Consider the following 11,631-nt stretch of genomic DNA (forward strand, 5'->3'; position numbering starts at 1 on the left):
TTTGAAAGTGCCCCAAAGTAAATGCATTGGAGAAAACCAAAATTATTTCAAGAAAATTTTCTTGGATTTTTCTGGAGTTTGAACAGAGTATTAGAGCCACCTTCTTGGAAAGCTGAAAAACCACATGATTGTTTCTATTGATCAGGAAGAAAAGCTGAGGCTGCATGCAATTTATTTTGCCATTTCCATGAGAGCACAGGAATATTGCACTCGAGAGTGTTGAAAATAATATGCCGATTCTTTAGGAGGGAGCGACAGCAGGCTCCAGTTGTGAGGCAGAGTATCCCCTGCACCTGCAGCTGCATTTGGTTCTCTAACCCAAATAGCTAGGAGAATTTTCACTTAAGACTGGAGAGTCAATGTGAGAAGCAAAAAAATAAAAAATAAAAAAGGAGTGTGTGTGTGTGTGTGTGTGTGTGTACTTACTCTGCTTATCTTTCTATTTGTCTAGCTAAGCCTGGGAGAATGAGAGATGCATGACTTAATAAAGGGATGTAATATCAGTAAGAGCTTTTGCTCATCCTCTGTTCTAGCTGGATTTGAAGGTCAGTGTGATTTTACCAACAAATGCTGCCTATGAGAGTCCATGGCAGAAAACAAAGATTAGCAACAAGGCACAAACAAAATAGGCAATGAAGGAGTGGGCAGCTCTCGCCCCTCCTCCCTTGGCCCTCCTCCCACCTCCCAACCTGAGCCTCCCTGCTTGAATCTTGTGGGCCAACAACAGATGTTAGAGCTTTGTTCTTTTGTTTTCTTTTTTCTGTTTTTTTAATATTAAATATAATGTATTTTCAGATTGGTTTCCATACACACCCAGTGCTCATCCCAACAGGTGCCCCCCTCAATTGTTCTTTTGTTTTCAAATAGCAAAGAGCCCCCTGAGTTATCTCACCTGGGGCAGGGGTGGGGGTGGGGGGGCGGCCATGAAGGGCTTGACTATACAAATGCTCATTTGAAGACTTGAATCTGCAGTACAAACTATTCCTTCCCTTTCCTTTTGCCTCTCTTCATCCCTGGTCCACCACGCACATCATTTCTCTTTTAGGCCCTCCACCCATTTAGATCTTGTCCGCTCCTTTATAATTTCAGTTTGTTCATGGCTTTGGCTAGTCACGGTCCTTATCCATGACTCTTTTTCAAAAAAGTAAATTCTGTTTTGCTTTGATTTCAGATTCCCAAGATAGAAATTGTGGTTAGCTCAATTCATTCTTTTGTGTCTGGTCATAGTTCATTAAATATTTGGTCACTGTTATAGCTTGAATTGTGTCCCCTTAAAAAGATATATCGATGTCCTTACCCTCCCAGTACTTGTGAATGTGACTTTATTTGGAAATAGACTCTCTGCAGATGTATTCAAGTTAAGATGCGGCTACTGGGGTGGGCCCTTAATCCATTACAACCAGTATCCTTAAAAGAAGAGGGAAATTTGGACGCAGGCACAGAGGAAAGATGCACATACAGGCTGAGTCAGAGATTGGGATAATACTTCCATAAAGGATGGAATGCTGGAGGGGCGCCTGGGTGGCGCAGTCGGTTAAGCGTCCGACTTCAGCCAGGTCACGATCTCGCGGTCCGCGAGTTCGAGCCCCGCGTCAGGCTCTGGGCTGATGGCTCAGAGCCTGGAGCCTGTTTCCGATTCTGTGTCTCCCTCTCTCTCTGCCCCTCCCCCGTTCATGCTCTGTCTCTCTCTGTCTTAAAAATAAATAAACGTTTAAAAAAAAAAAAGAAAAAAAAAAAAAAAGGATGGAATGCTGGAGCTACCAGAAGCTGTAAGGGACAAGGAGGGATCCTCCCTCCCTTACACCTTACACCTCCTTCTAACACCTTAATTTTGGACTTTCGGCCTCCAGAACTATGTGGGAATATATTTCTGTTACTTGAATCCACTCAGTTTGTGGTATTTCATTACAGTAGCCCTAGAAAACTAATAGTCACCTTAGTCAATTGTCCAACCTTGATCCACATATTTGGATGCCCAAAGTATGACATTTTTGCACATTAGCTGAGCTTGTGGGAACATATTTTTCCCTTAGAAATTGTGGGAATAAATAGCTGATGTCCACATCTCTTGTCAAGAACATACCTGGTGGGGTATCAGAGTGGCTGTTGATTAACCATCCAACTCTTGATTTCAGCTCAGGTCATGATCCCAGGGTCATGAGATTGAGCCCTGCATTGGACTCTGCACTGGGTGTGGAGCCTGCTTGAGATTTTCTCTCCCTCTCCCTCCCCCCACTCCCATGCATGTACGTGTGTGCACACTCTCTCACTCTCTCTCTCTCTGTCTCTCTCTCAAAAGAAAGAAAAAAAAAGAACATACGTGGTGACTCTTGTTAAATAAAAAGGGGGGGGGGGAGTCTGTTTTTTTTTTCGTCAGAGGTGCATGGTTTATTCTCCAATTTCTAGGAAAGGAAAATTTTTCAAAAGGAAGAAAAAATCAGTTATTTCTTCTAAAACTGAAACTAATGAAGTTCTTTGAAAATATCTCCCTCCCTCCCCCACTCCCGCCATGTTCTCATACTTTTCAAGAGAAAATCTAAATATAGGAAAGATTCCATACTTAACACCGACCACCATTCTTTATGTTTTTTAATTCTTCTGTTCTCATTAGTGTTGCGAGAGGTACTATAACCTGAAATAAAGCCCAAGAAAGAAACAGTCACAATGTGCTAGCCAACATACCACAGTTAGCCCCTTTTATTTTTATGTAGTGTGATGTAATTGATATATAACATTGTGTAAGTTTAAGGTGTACAACATGTTGATTTGGTAAATTTATATATGGCAATACTATCACCAAGGTAGCATTAGCTAACATCTCTATCATGCCACTTGGTTGCCAATATGGCAGCAGAGAAATGGGGAAGTGAAGATATGGGGCAGTTGGAGAAGGGAAACAGGAGGGACCCTGAAACAGCTCTTTAAGGGGCCAGCTAGTAGAGGCTGTTGGCTTTGCAGGCCGTTCAGTGTCGGCCACAAGTTTTAGCACAAAAGCTACCATGGATAGCAAGCAAATGAATGGGCATATCCCCATTACAGTAAAACTTTGCAAAAGTTGGGAGAGGGGTTGGATTTGGCCTGCAGGCCATGGTTTGCCAACCCCGTTCTAGAGGATCAGTGCCAACACCTGTGGTTGCTGATGAGCTTCTTCCCTGGTCAGCACCCAGCATGGAAGCGTATGACATCATAACCAGGAGGACGCTGCTCCTAATGACCTCTTTGCCTGTATCGCCGAAGATGGGTCTCAGCTACAGTCAGTTACAGTGTATAGGAACACATGCAGTCAATGAGAGTGCCTTCAAGGCATTACCCCCAAGGAGCTCCTTAAAGATGTGTTAGGACCTTCCTCTGCCCCTTGAGACATTTGAGACAATCTCAGAATTTCAGTGTCTGTTTTGTCATTTGTTGGCATCCTGCCATACGAATACTCTATCTCAGACACAATAGCAGCATGATGGGCAAAAGAAATCCTTACCATGATTTTACCTAGAGGCAGAAACTCATACAGGTGTACAGACCCACAGCAGCTAATACACGCAGCCTGATGTTACCACTGAACAAATGCTTAAAGTAGAGTGCATATGAGTGCCTCCTCATGTCCCTCGAAGCAAAAAAATAAATTGGTCCTCCATTCTACAAGGACAGAACACAATCTATACTGCCACTGGCCACAGAGAGACATAAGATGATGCCATCCTGGCCAATTCTCAGAGCCATTCACGTGATCGATTAAAATTACAATGGCCTTGAACCCACCAACACGTGCTTAGAATGTTACTAGTTGCAACAGCTCCTGTGTAAGGTCAAAGGCAGACCCAAGATGCCACAGTGTCCTGACCTCTCAGCGTCCAAATATCTCTAAGACCCTGTACCATGAGATGGAATCTCAGACCTAAACCACTTCCATTTATAGTGGAAAATCCCATCATAAGAAGAAAAAAAAAAAAAAAAAACAGCAAACAACAACAGAAAACCTAGAAAACAGAGAACATTTTTCAGCCCCTTTCCTTCTAATGATGTGATGTGTTGGATTTGGTTCATACCAGCTTGTCAGCACTAAACGTCAAATTTTCAGAAATTTTGTGAGCCAATTGACATCACATTGTAGTTTAAAATCAGCCATCTTGGGAATATTTATTTCACAAACATCAGCAAATCTACAAATTTTTCCATGGAGACTGATCTTAAACATTTACCAGAACATCACTGACCCTGTTCCTGCCTTAATGCGCTAGCCAGAATGTCCTTATTTTTTGATCAGGTGTTTCACCTTGAGCTGTCCAGCCTACTTGACCACCATGGTTCAGCCTCTCAATGCCTTCCACTTTGGAATCTACCTGTTTCATTATCCTCCCCCATCACAAAACAAGAAAGAAAGGAAGTCAGCTGTTATTTCTCCCAGCGACAACACATCTGGTCCACACATCAAGAATCCATCTCATAATCCCTCACGATACTCCTACAGCAGTAACAGCTGTTAGCACCAAGATCATTCTGCGACCCAACCCCTCCACCCCTAAATCCTCCAAAAGGATGTATAAAATACTTTTAAAAGATCAAATTTAAAAGTGAGCAATTGATGAAACTAAGGTAACACTGCGTGCCAATGATACTTCAACAAAAGAAATAAATAAAAGTGAGCATTGCAAAATATTTAGCGATAAATATTTTAATTTCAGATTACGTCAAAAGGAGCACATGCCCCATAAGAAATACAGAGTAAGACTCATTCTTCAGACAGGCTGCTTCTGCAAAGTTGAGAAGAAAGAGCAGCTGTGAATTTTGGCTTCAGTCCAGTTTGATAAGTTAGAGATGGTCTGCGGCTGTTCATGGAAATTTTAATGTTCACAACTCCACTCTTTAAGATCCATAACAGGGATTGTTTATCCCTTGCGGTTTGCAATTGATTTCTCTCCCACAGAAGGGGAAATAAGCTTTGTTCTAACAGTAAACTCTTCTAGACTGCAATAATAACATAAGATGATGAATCCTATTCTTTCATTATTTTTATAACTGTGCTCCTCCTGCCCTCCCCTCTATGTTTCTGGCGCCTAATGAGACAGAAAAAAATACCGATGTAAATGGCCAATTTATAGATCATTCCTGAGAATTTATACATAAAATGCTATTCCGACTAAAAAGAATCATCCTCATTAGTCAGTCATAATGTATATATCTCTACCATTAGAGATTCATTCCTTTGGCTTAAAAATTGCTATATTAGGGGTGCCTGGGTGGCTCAGTCAGTTAAGCATCCAACTTCGGCTCAGATCATGATCTCTCAGTTTGTGAGTTTGAGCCCCACACTGGGCTCTCTGCTGTCAGCACAGAGCCACCTCTTGCCCTTCTGGCTGCCCTTCCCCCACTCATGCTCTCTCTCTAAAATAAATAAACATTTTAAAAAGTTATAAAAAATTACTATATTAAACCATTCACATTTCAGTACAAGCCCAATTATCCAAAACTGGAAAAACTTGTATTCTTCACACTGAATCTTTGGGTGCCTGGAGTTAATGAGGCTGCATTAAAGGAATACATATATGAGCTTAGACTTGACCAAAAGAGAACTTGATGAAGGAAATATAGTTTCTTTGAGGTGTGCCTGAAAACAGTACCAGCACATGTTTATCTCCACATCGCAGGGTAAGATGTCAGGTAATATACCCAAGATCACAGCATTAGTAGGTAGTAGAGCTAAGAGTTGAGAGCCAGATCTGACTTCAAGACTCTAGTCTTTTTCTTGTGTTGCTCAGGGGAGTAGAAATAAGGCTTTCAGCATTATGGCATGTTTTTATCCTGAATGACAACTACCATAGTCTATGGCAGTGTCAACTGGTCTGTGGCAAAAATCTTTGGCCAAAGCATGATCTAAGGATTTCATTTTCTGTCACTTAAAACCCATTAATGGAAAGGTAACACTAGAGTTTTCATTTAGTAGTGCTTGTATTTGTTTTCCGGGGCTGCTCTAACAGATTATCACAAACTGTGTGGCTTAAAACAACAGAAATTTATTTTCTCACGGTGTTGGAGACGAAAGTTCAAAATCAAGGTGTCAGCAGGGCCACGCTCGCCCTGGAGGCTCCAGCGGGAAGTCCTTTTCTTTACTCTTCCAGCTGCTGGCAGCTGCAGGCATTCCTTGGCTGGTGGCCGCAGCCCTGTCTCCACATAGACTTCTCGTCTGCTCGTGTCACTTCCTTGCCTCTCTACGACAAAGGTATTTGTGATGACATTGAGGAACCATCCAGATAATCCAGAGTAATTGCCTTATCTCAAAATCCTTAACCTAACTGCACCTGCAAATACCCCTTTTCCAATTAAAAGGAATTACCAGTTTTAAGGTTTGGTACTTACTCTCTTTGGGTCATAATTATTCAACCTACTGTAATATTATACTTGGTGAAATCTATTTTTCACTCACATACAGGAGAACTACATGTAGTGGTAGTTAGGTTATCAATCTATATTTGCTTCTTTGGACAGAATAGACAAGATACTACTCTTTATCCCTTCTCGTCCCTATTATCTTCCACACCACCTTCATCCCCTGCTAAACTGGGTCATGTTTAGAGGAATCTGTTCCTGGAGTACAGGTGGGCCATAGGCCGTAACACTGCCTTTAAACAGTAGTTTAAGTAGCCTAGGGGCTACCAGAGCCCCTGCTATGGGTCCTGTACTTTCAAGGCGCTCACTCCGGCCTCACTACCGGCTGCACCCCTCCCTACAAGGCAAAGAGTCCACGGTTCAGGAGAGTGCCTACCTAGAGTTCATGCCCTCCCTTTCCCATTCTAGATCACATTCTGGGAACCTGCAATCTTAAGAGATTGCCCAAAGATGGGGCGCCTGGGGGGCTCAGTCAGTTAAGTGTCCGACTTCAGCTCATATCACGATCTCATGGTTTGTGGGTTCAAGCCCCACATCATGCTCTGTGCTGACAGCTCAGATTCTGTGTCTCCCTCTCTCTCTCTCTGCCCCTCCCCTGTTCGTGTTTTGTCTCTCAAAAATAAATAATTGTTAAAAAAATTTTTTAAAAACATATTGCCCAAAGACCCCTATGTGTTTCCTCCCGAAGATGGACAGGACTGCTCACATGGACACTCCCAGCCCTGAGAGATGCCCAAGATGAAGCTATTTCAGGTGTGGATTCACGTGGATGAAGAGACTGGGACATCTATGCACATGCACTCAAGGCCAGAGCCAGGTGTGGGAAATGAAGGCTGAGAGCATCTATTCACTCTCTGACCCATAGCCCTGAAAATGTTACAGGTGGGTCTGGTGGTGAAGATGGGGATTAAGGCAAAACCAGGCGTGGCTAAGAACCGCTCATCATGACAGGGTAGGAGACAGGAGAATACTAGATCATTTTGAATGGCCAAGTAACTACTCTGCTGATTTATTATCTACCAAATGCTATAGATGATAGATGATAGATAGATAGATGATAGAGACAGAGATAGAGATATAATGATTGCTTTAATATGTTAATGGGCTTAATAATGTTCCTACCCTTTGACTCAATAATTTTACTTCCTAAAATCTAATCCCTGAAAATATTTCAAAATACAGAAAAGGATTCATAGACAGATTTTCATCGCCCTATTTTTTAAGATAGTAAAGAGGGAAGCATCCCAAATGCCCAGTAACAGACACATGGCTAAATGAGCTGTGATATATTGAAATAAATATAACGGAGCTTATAAGAACAATGTTTACAAACTGTTGTACAAGGTATAAAATATGTATAATTTTGAATAAAAAATAAAATATATATGGTGCAAAATTAGTACTGTAAAATGGTCCCACCTGTGTAAAAACTAATCCTAGGGAAAAAAATGACTTCAAGGAAATAACCAAAATATTAGTTACCCACAGAAAGTAAGATTCTGGATTATTTTTGTTACACTTCATAATCTAATTAACAAATTGTCTGCAATAACACACATTACTTTTACAACCAGGTTTTAAGAAGCAACACTAAAACTAAAATACCGATACTACTTACACATGGTGTTAATCAGTTTCTTCCCCAAAGCACACAAGATAACAGTTGAAAGACTGCAGGGGGTGGGGATGTGGACTGTGTATAAAAAGGAAAGAAAGAAAGGGAAGAAAGAAGAAGGAAGGAAGGAAAAGAAAAGAAAGAAAGAAGAAAGAAAAGAAGAAAGAAAGAAAGAAAGAAAGAAAGAAAGAAAGAAAGAAAGAAAAAGAAAGAAGAAAGAAAAGAAGAAAGAAAGGGAAGAAAGAAAAGGAAGGAAGGAAGGAGAAAGAAAGAAAGAGAAAGAAAGGAGACAACAGCAAAACTTTGGAAACTAGAAAGCGGTGGATAAGATGTCATTGATGATGTAAAGCTGAGAAAAGCGACCTCACTACCAGCAGCATGGGGAAGACAGGCTGATCCGCAGAAAAACTCAGGAATCGGAGGAACCCTATTATGTAAAAGCAGGAATACAAATGGGCCATGGAAACTAGAGGATCAATTGAAAATCTGCACAGACTACAGAACCCCAGAAGTCTCTCCCACTCCAACAGAAGACAGGGTGACTCTCCAAAAAGTGCACCAAAGAGATTCTGAGCTGAACACAGGGGGCAGAACTGAGGGTCAGTGTATTGTATTGAGAATAGGGGCATTAAACATGGTGAGATCTCTTCTTGCTTCCTCCAGAACACTGGTAGATAGGCTTACCCCTTTCAGATAGGGAACTGACCAAACCAAGAGAAAAGACATCTATGGACCAGGGGTCCCTCAGTAAAAAAAGCCATCCATTGACAAAATTTCCCCATACACCTAGTTATCTGTCACCCTTTGGTTGCCTCAGTCTTAAAAAATGAGCAGAAGCCGAGGATCATAAGTCATGTGAGAAAAGTCCCCAACATGAAAGAGAGAAGCTAAGACATCTAAAAAAGTAAAAAAAAAAATGACTCAGGGGAAACAAAAATATTGCAGTAAACAGAGACTTTGAAAAAAACTATAATGGAAACCTTCAGTGAGGTAAGAAAGTATACTTAATCCATAAAATAAAACCACAAGCCTATAAACCTAAGAATATTGAGGGGGGAAAAAGATCTTTGCACTTTAAAAATGCTATGATAGCAAAATGAAAATCTAAAAGAAAACAAAAAAAAAGGAAAGAAAAAGGCTGGAAAGCAAAGTTAACCATTGCCGTGGTAGAGCTGATCCTCAAACCTAAGCTCCCCCTTCCTCGCCTTTCCTCCCATCAATGCCTGCCCTCCAGTGCGTTCTCATGGATGGCAGCTGTGGTTTAGAGAATTTGTCTGTACCATTCTAAGCCTCCCTTAGAACCGTTGTATCAAAACACTCTCACTTCACGAGCAATAAAACTTTATTGCCAGATTCTGCCATTTATCTGGAAATAGAAAAATAGGTCTCCCCCACCCCCTGTTTCTCTCTTCATTCTTAAGTGCATTCTGTGCAATGATTGTATAATACCAATTGCCCACTGGGTGTTTTACTTTATTTTTCCAGGCAGCCCACACAAAATAGACTGTCCTTTATAGCCTTTAGAAATAGTAACTCGAATTAGCAAGAAGAATTGACGTGCTCACAGAGGCAACTTCCACCAACACCAGCGAGCTCCCTCCTCAAATGCAGCCCCACCCTGAACCTTTCCTCGCTCAGCCCTCCCATCTCTGAGATCATTAATTACCTACTCCTTCAGCACATTTGTGCTCTACTCCTAGGTGCTGACAACACAAGCCTGTCTCCTTTTACATGGTTGTTTGAAACTTTCACAGCAGGCAAGGCTCAGATTTAATCATTTGATTCTGATGCACATTCTTTAACAACTTAGAGCAGCATGTAAGTACAGTGTGACAGATCTGGGACTATCACAACCCTCTTGATCAGAGTTATTCCCACAGCCAGGGGTCCATCCTTGTGAAAAGTCAAATGCCTGGTTCTAAAAAGCTTTTAGACTTTTCATTTGGTTGTGCTGAAAGCTTCCACTTGTTTTTGTTGTCATCTGATACATATTTGAGTTCTAGGAAGACCAAATACATGATGATTAAACCGGTTTCTAGTTTCACTGAATCATAAGCATTACATAAAACAGAAGTCCATTCAAATAAATGTGCTTTGGGGCGCCTGAGTGGCTGTGGGTTGAGCAACCGACTTCGGCCTAGGTCATGAGCTCACAGTTTGTGAGTTTGAGCCCCGCGTCGGGCTTTGTGCTGACAGCTCAGAGCCTGGAGCCTGCTTCGGATTCTGTGTCTCCCTCTCTATCTCTCCCCTGCTCATGCTCTGTCTCTGTCTCTCTCAAAAATAAACTTAAGACAAAAATTTTTTTAATTAAAAAGAAAGATGAAATAAACAGCCAAGGAATGTATCATCTAGCAAGTAAGATAAGCATTTCAAAAACAAGTCTGGGGGGTGCCTGGGTGGCTTGGTTGGTTGAGCGACCGACATCAGCTCAGGTCACGATCTCGCAGTCCGTGAGTTCGAGCCCCGCGTCGGGCTTTGTGCTGACAGCTCAGAGCCTGGAGCCTGCTTCCGATTCTGTGTCTCCCTCTCTCTCTGCCCCTCCCCCGCTCATGCTCTGTCTCTGTCTCAGAAATAAACATTAAAAAAATTAAAAACAAAAACAAATAGATGTGCTTTAAACAGTGTGTCCTGCTATGAGAAAGTTCAATACCTGTACCCGTAAAACAAATGTGTTTGAGGAAGTCATTTACACCAGTAAGATGTCTAATCAATTAGAATTTGCCAAAAATGAAATCTCTTAGTCCTCCTAAACCACACACATACACACACACACACACACACACACACTTTCAATTTATGAACTATGTACTTTGGAGCACATACATTTATCTTTACAAGAGCTGTAATATTTATCAGTCAGAATTCCCCAAATAATTTTGCATATAATTATCTCATTTGATCCCATTTGTGACCCTGTTAAAGATGCACAGCAGCTCTTGTCTCCAATTTGTAGATGGTGAAATAACTTGTTAGAATGAGTGAAATGGGCTTCCTTCAAATAAATGTTCCTCCTTTGCATATACCAATGCTTCCAGCAGTAGCTGAAAGCTAGTAGGAACTCAGTAAATATTCTTGGGGGGGGGACACAAAAACCTCAAGAAGATATTTATTATCTGGGGCGCCTGGGTAGCCCAGTCAGTTAAGCATCCGACTTCGGCTCAGGTCATGATCTCACAGTTCATGAGTTTGAGCCCCGCATCGGGCTCTGTGCTGACAGCTCAGAGCCTGGAGCCTGCTTCAGATTCTGTGTCTCCTTCTATCTCTGCCCCTCCCCGACTTGTGCTCTGTCTCTCCCTGTCTCTCAAAAATAAATAAATGTAAAAAAAATGTTAAAGAAAATATTTATTATCAAAGTTATATCTTAAGGGATTTCAAAGGACAAAGTTTGCAAGAATAACAGATATGGTGAAATACTGATTCAGCAAGGGCATTGATTTCCCAACTTCCTGAAAGAGACAAAAGGTCTCTTGACTCATCCTCTTAACCTAAGTCATCCCTTGGATGATACGTCAGCCTGGCTGGCTGTCTCTTTTACAATATCCCTGGCTCAGAGGTGAACAAGGTAAATAAGGTAAAATCGAAATTATGTTGGGCTACTTGGCAAATGGCTATTAAAGAAATAAAGTTAGTACTAC

Source organism: Lynx rufus, unplaced genomic scaffold (genome assembly GCF_022079265.1).
Source record: "Lynx rufus isolate CCGP_SWC_20201006 ecotype Redwood Valley unplaced genomic scaffold, mLynRuf1.p SCAF_1, whole genome shotgun sequence".
NCBI classification, from domain to species: Eukaryota; Metazoa; Chordata; class Mammalia; order Carnivora; family Felidae; genus Lynx; species Lynx rufus.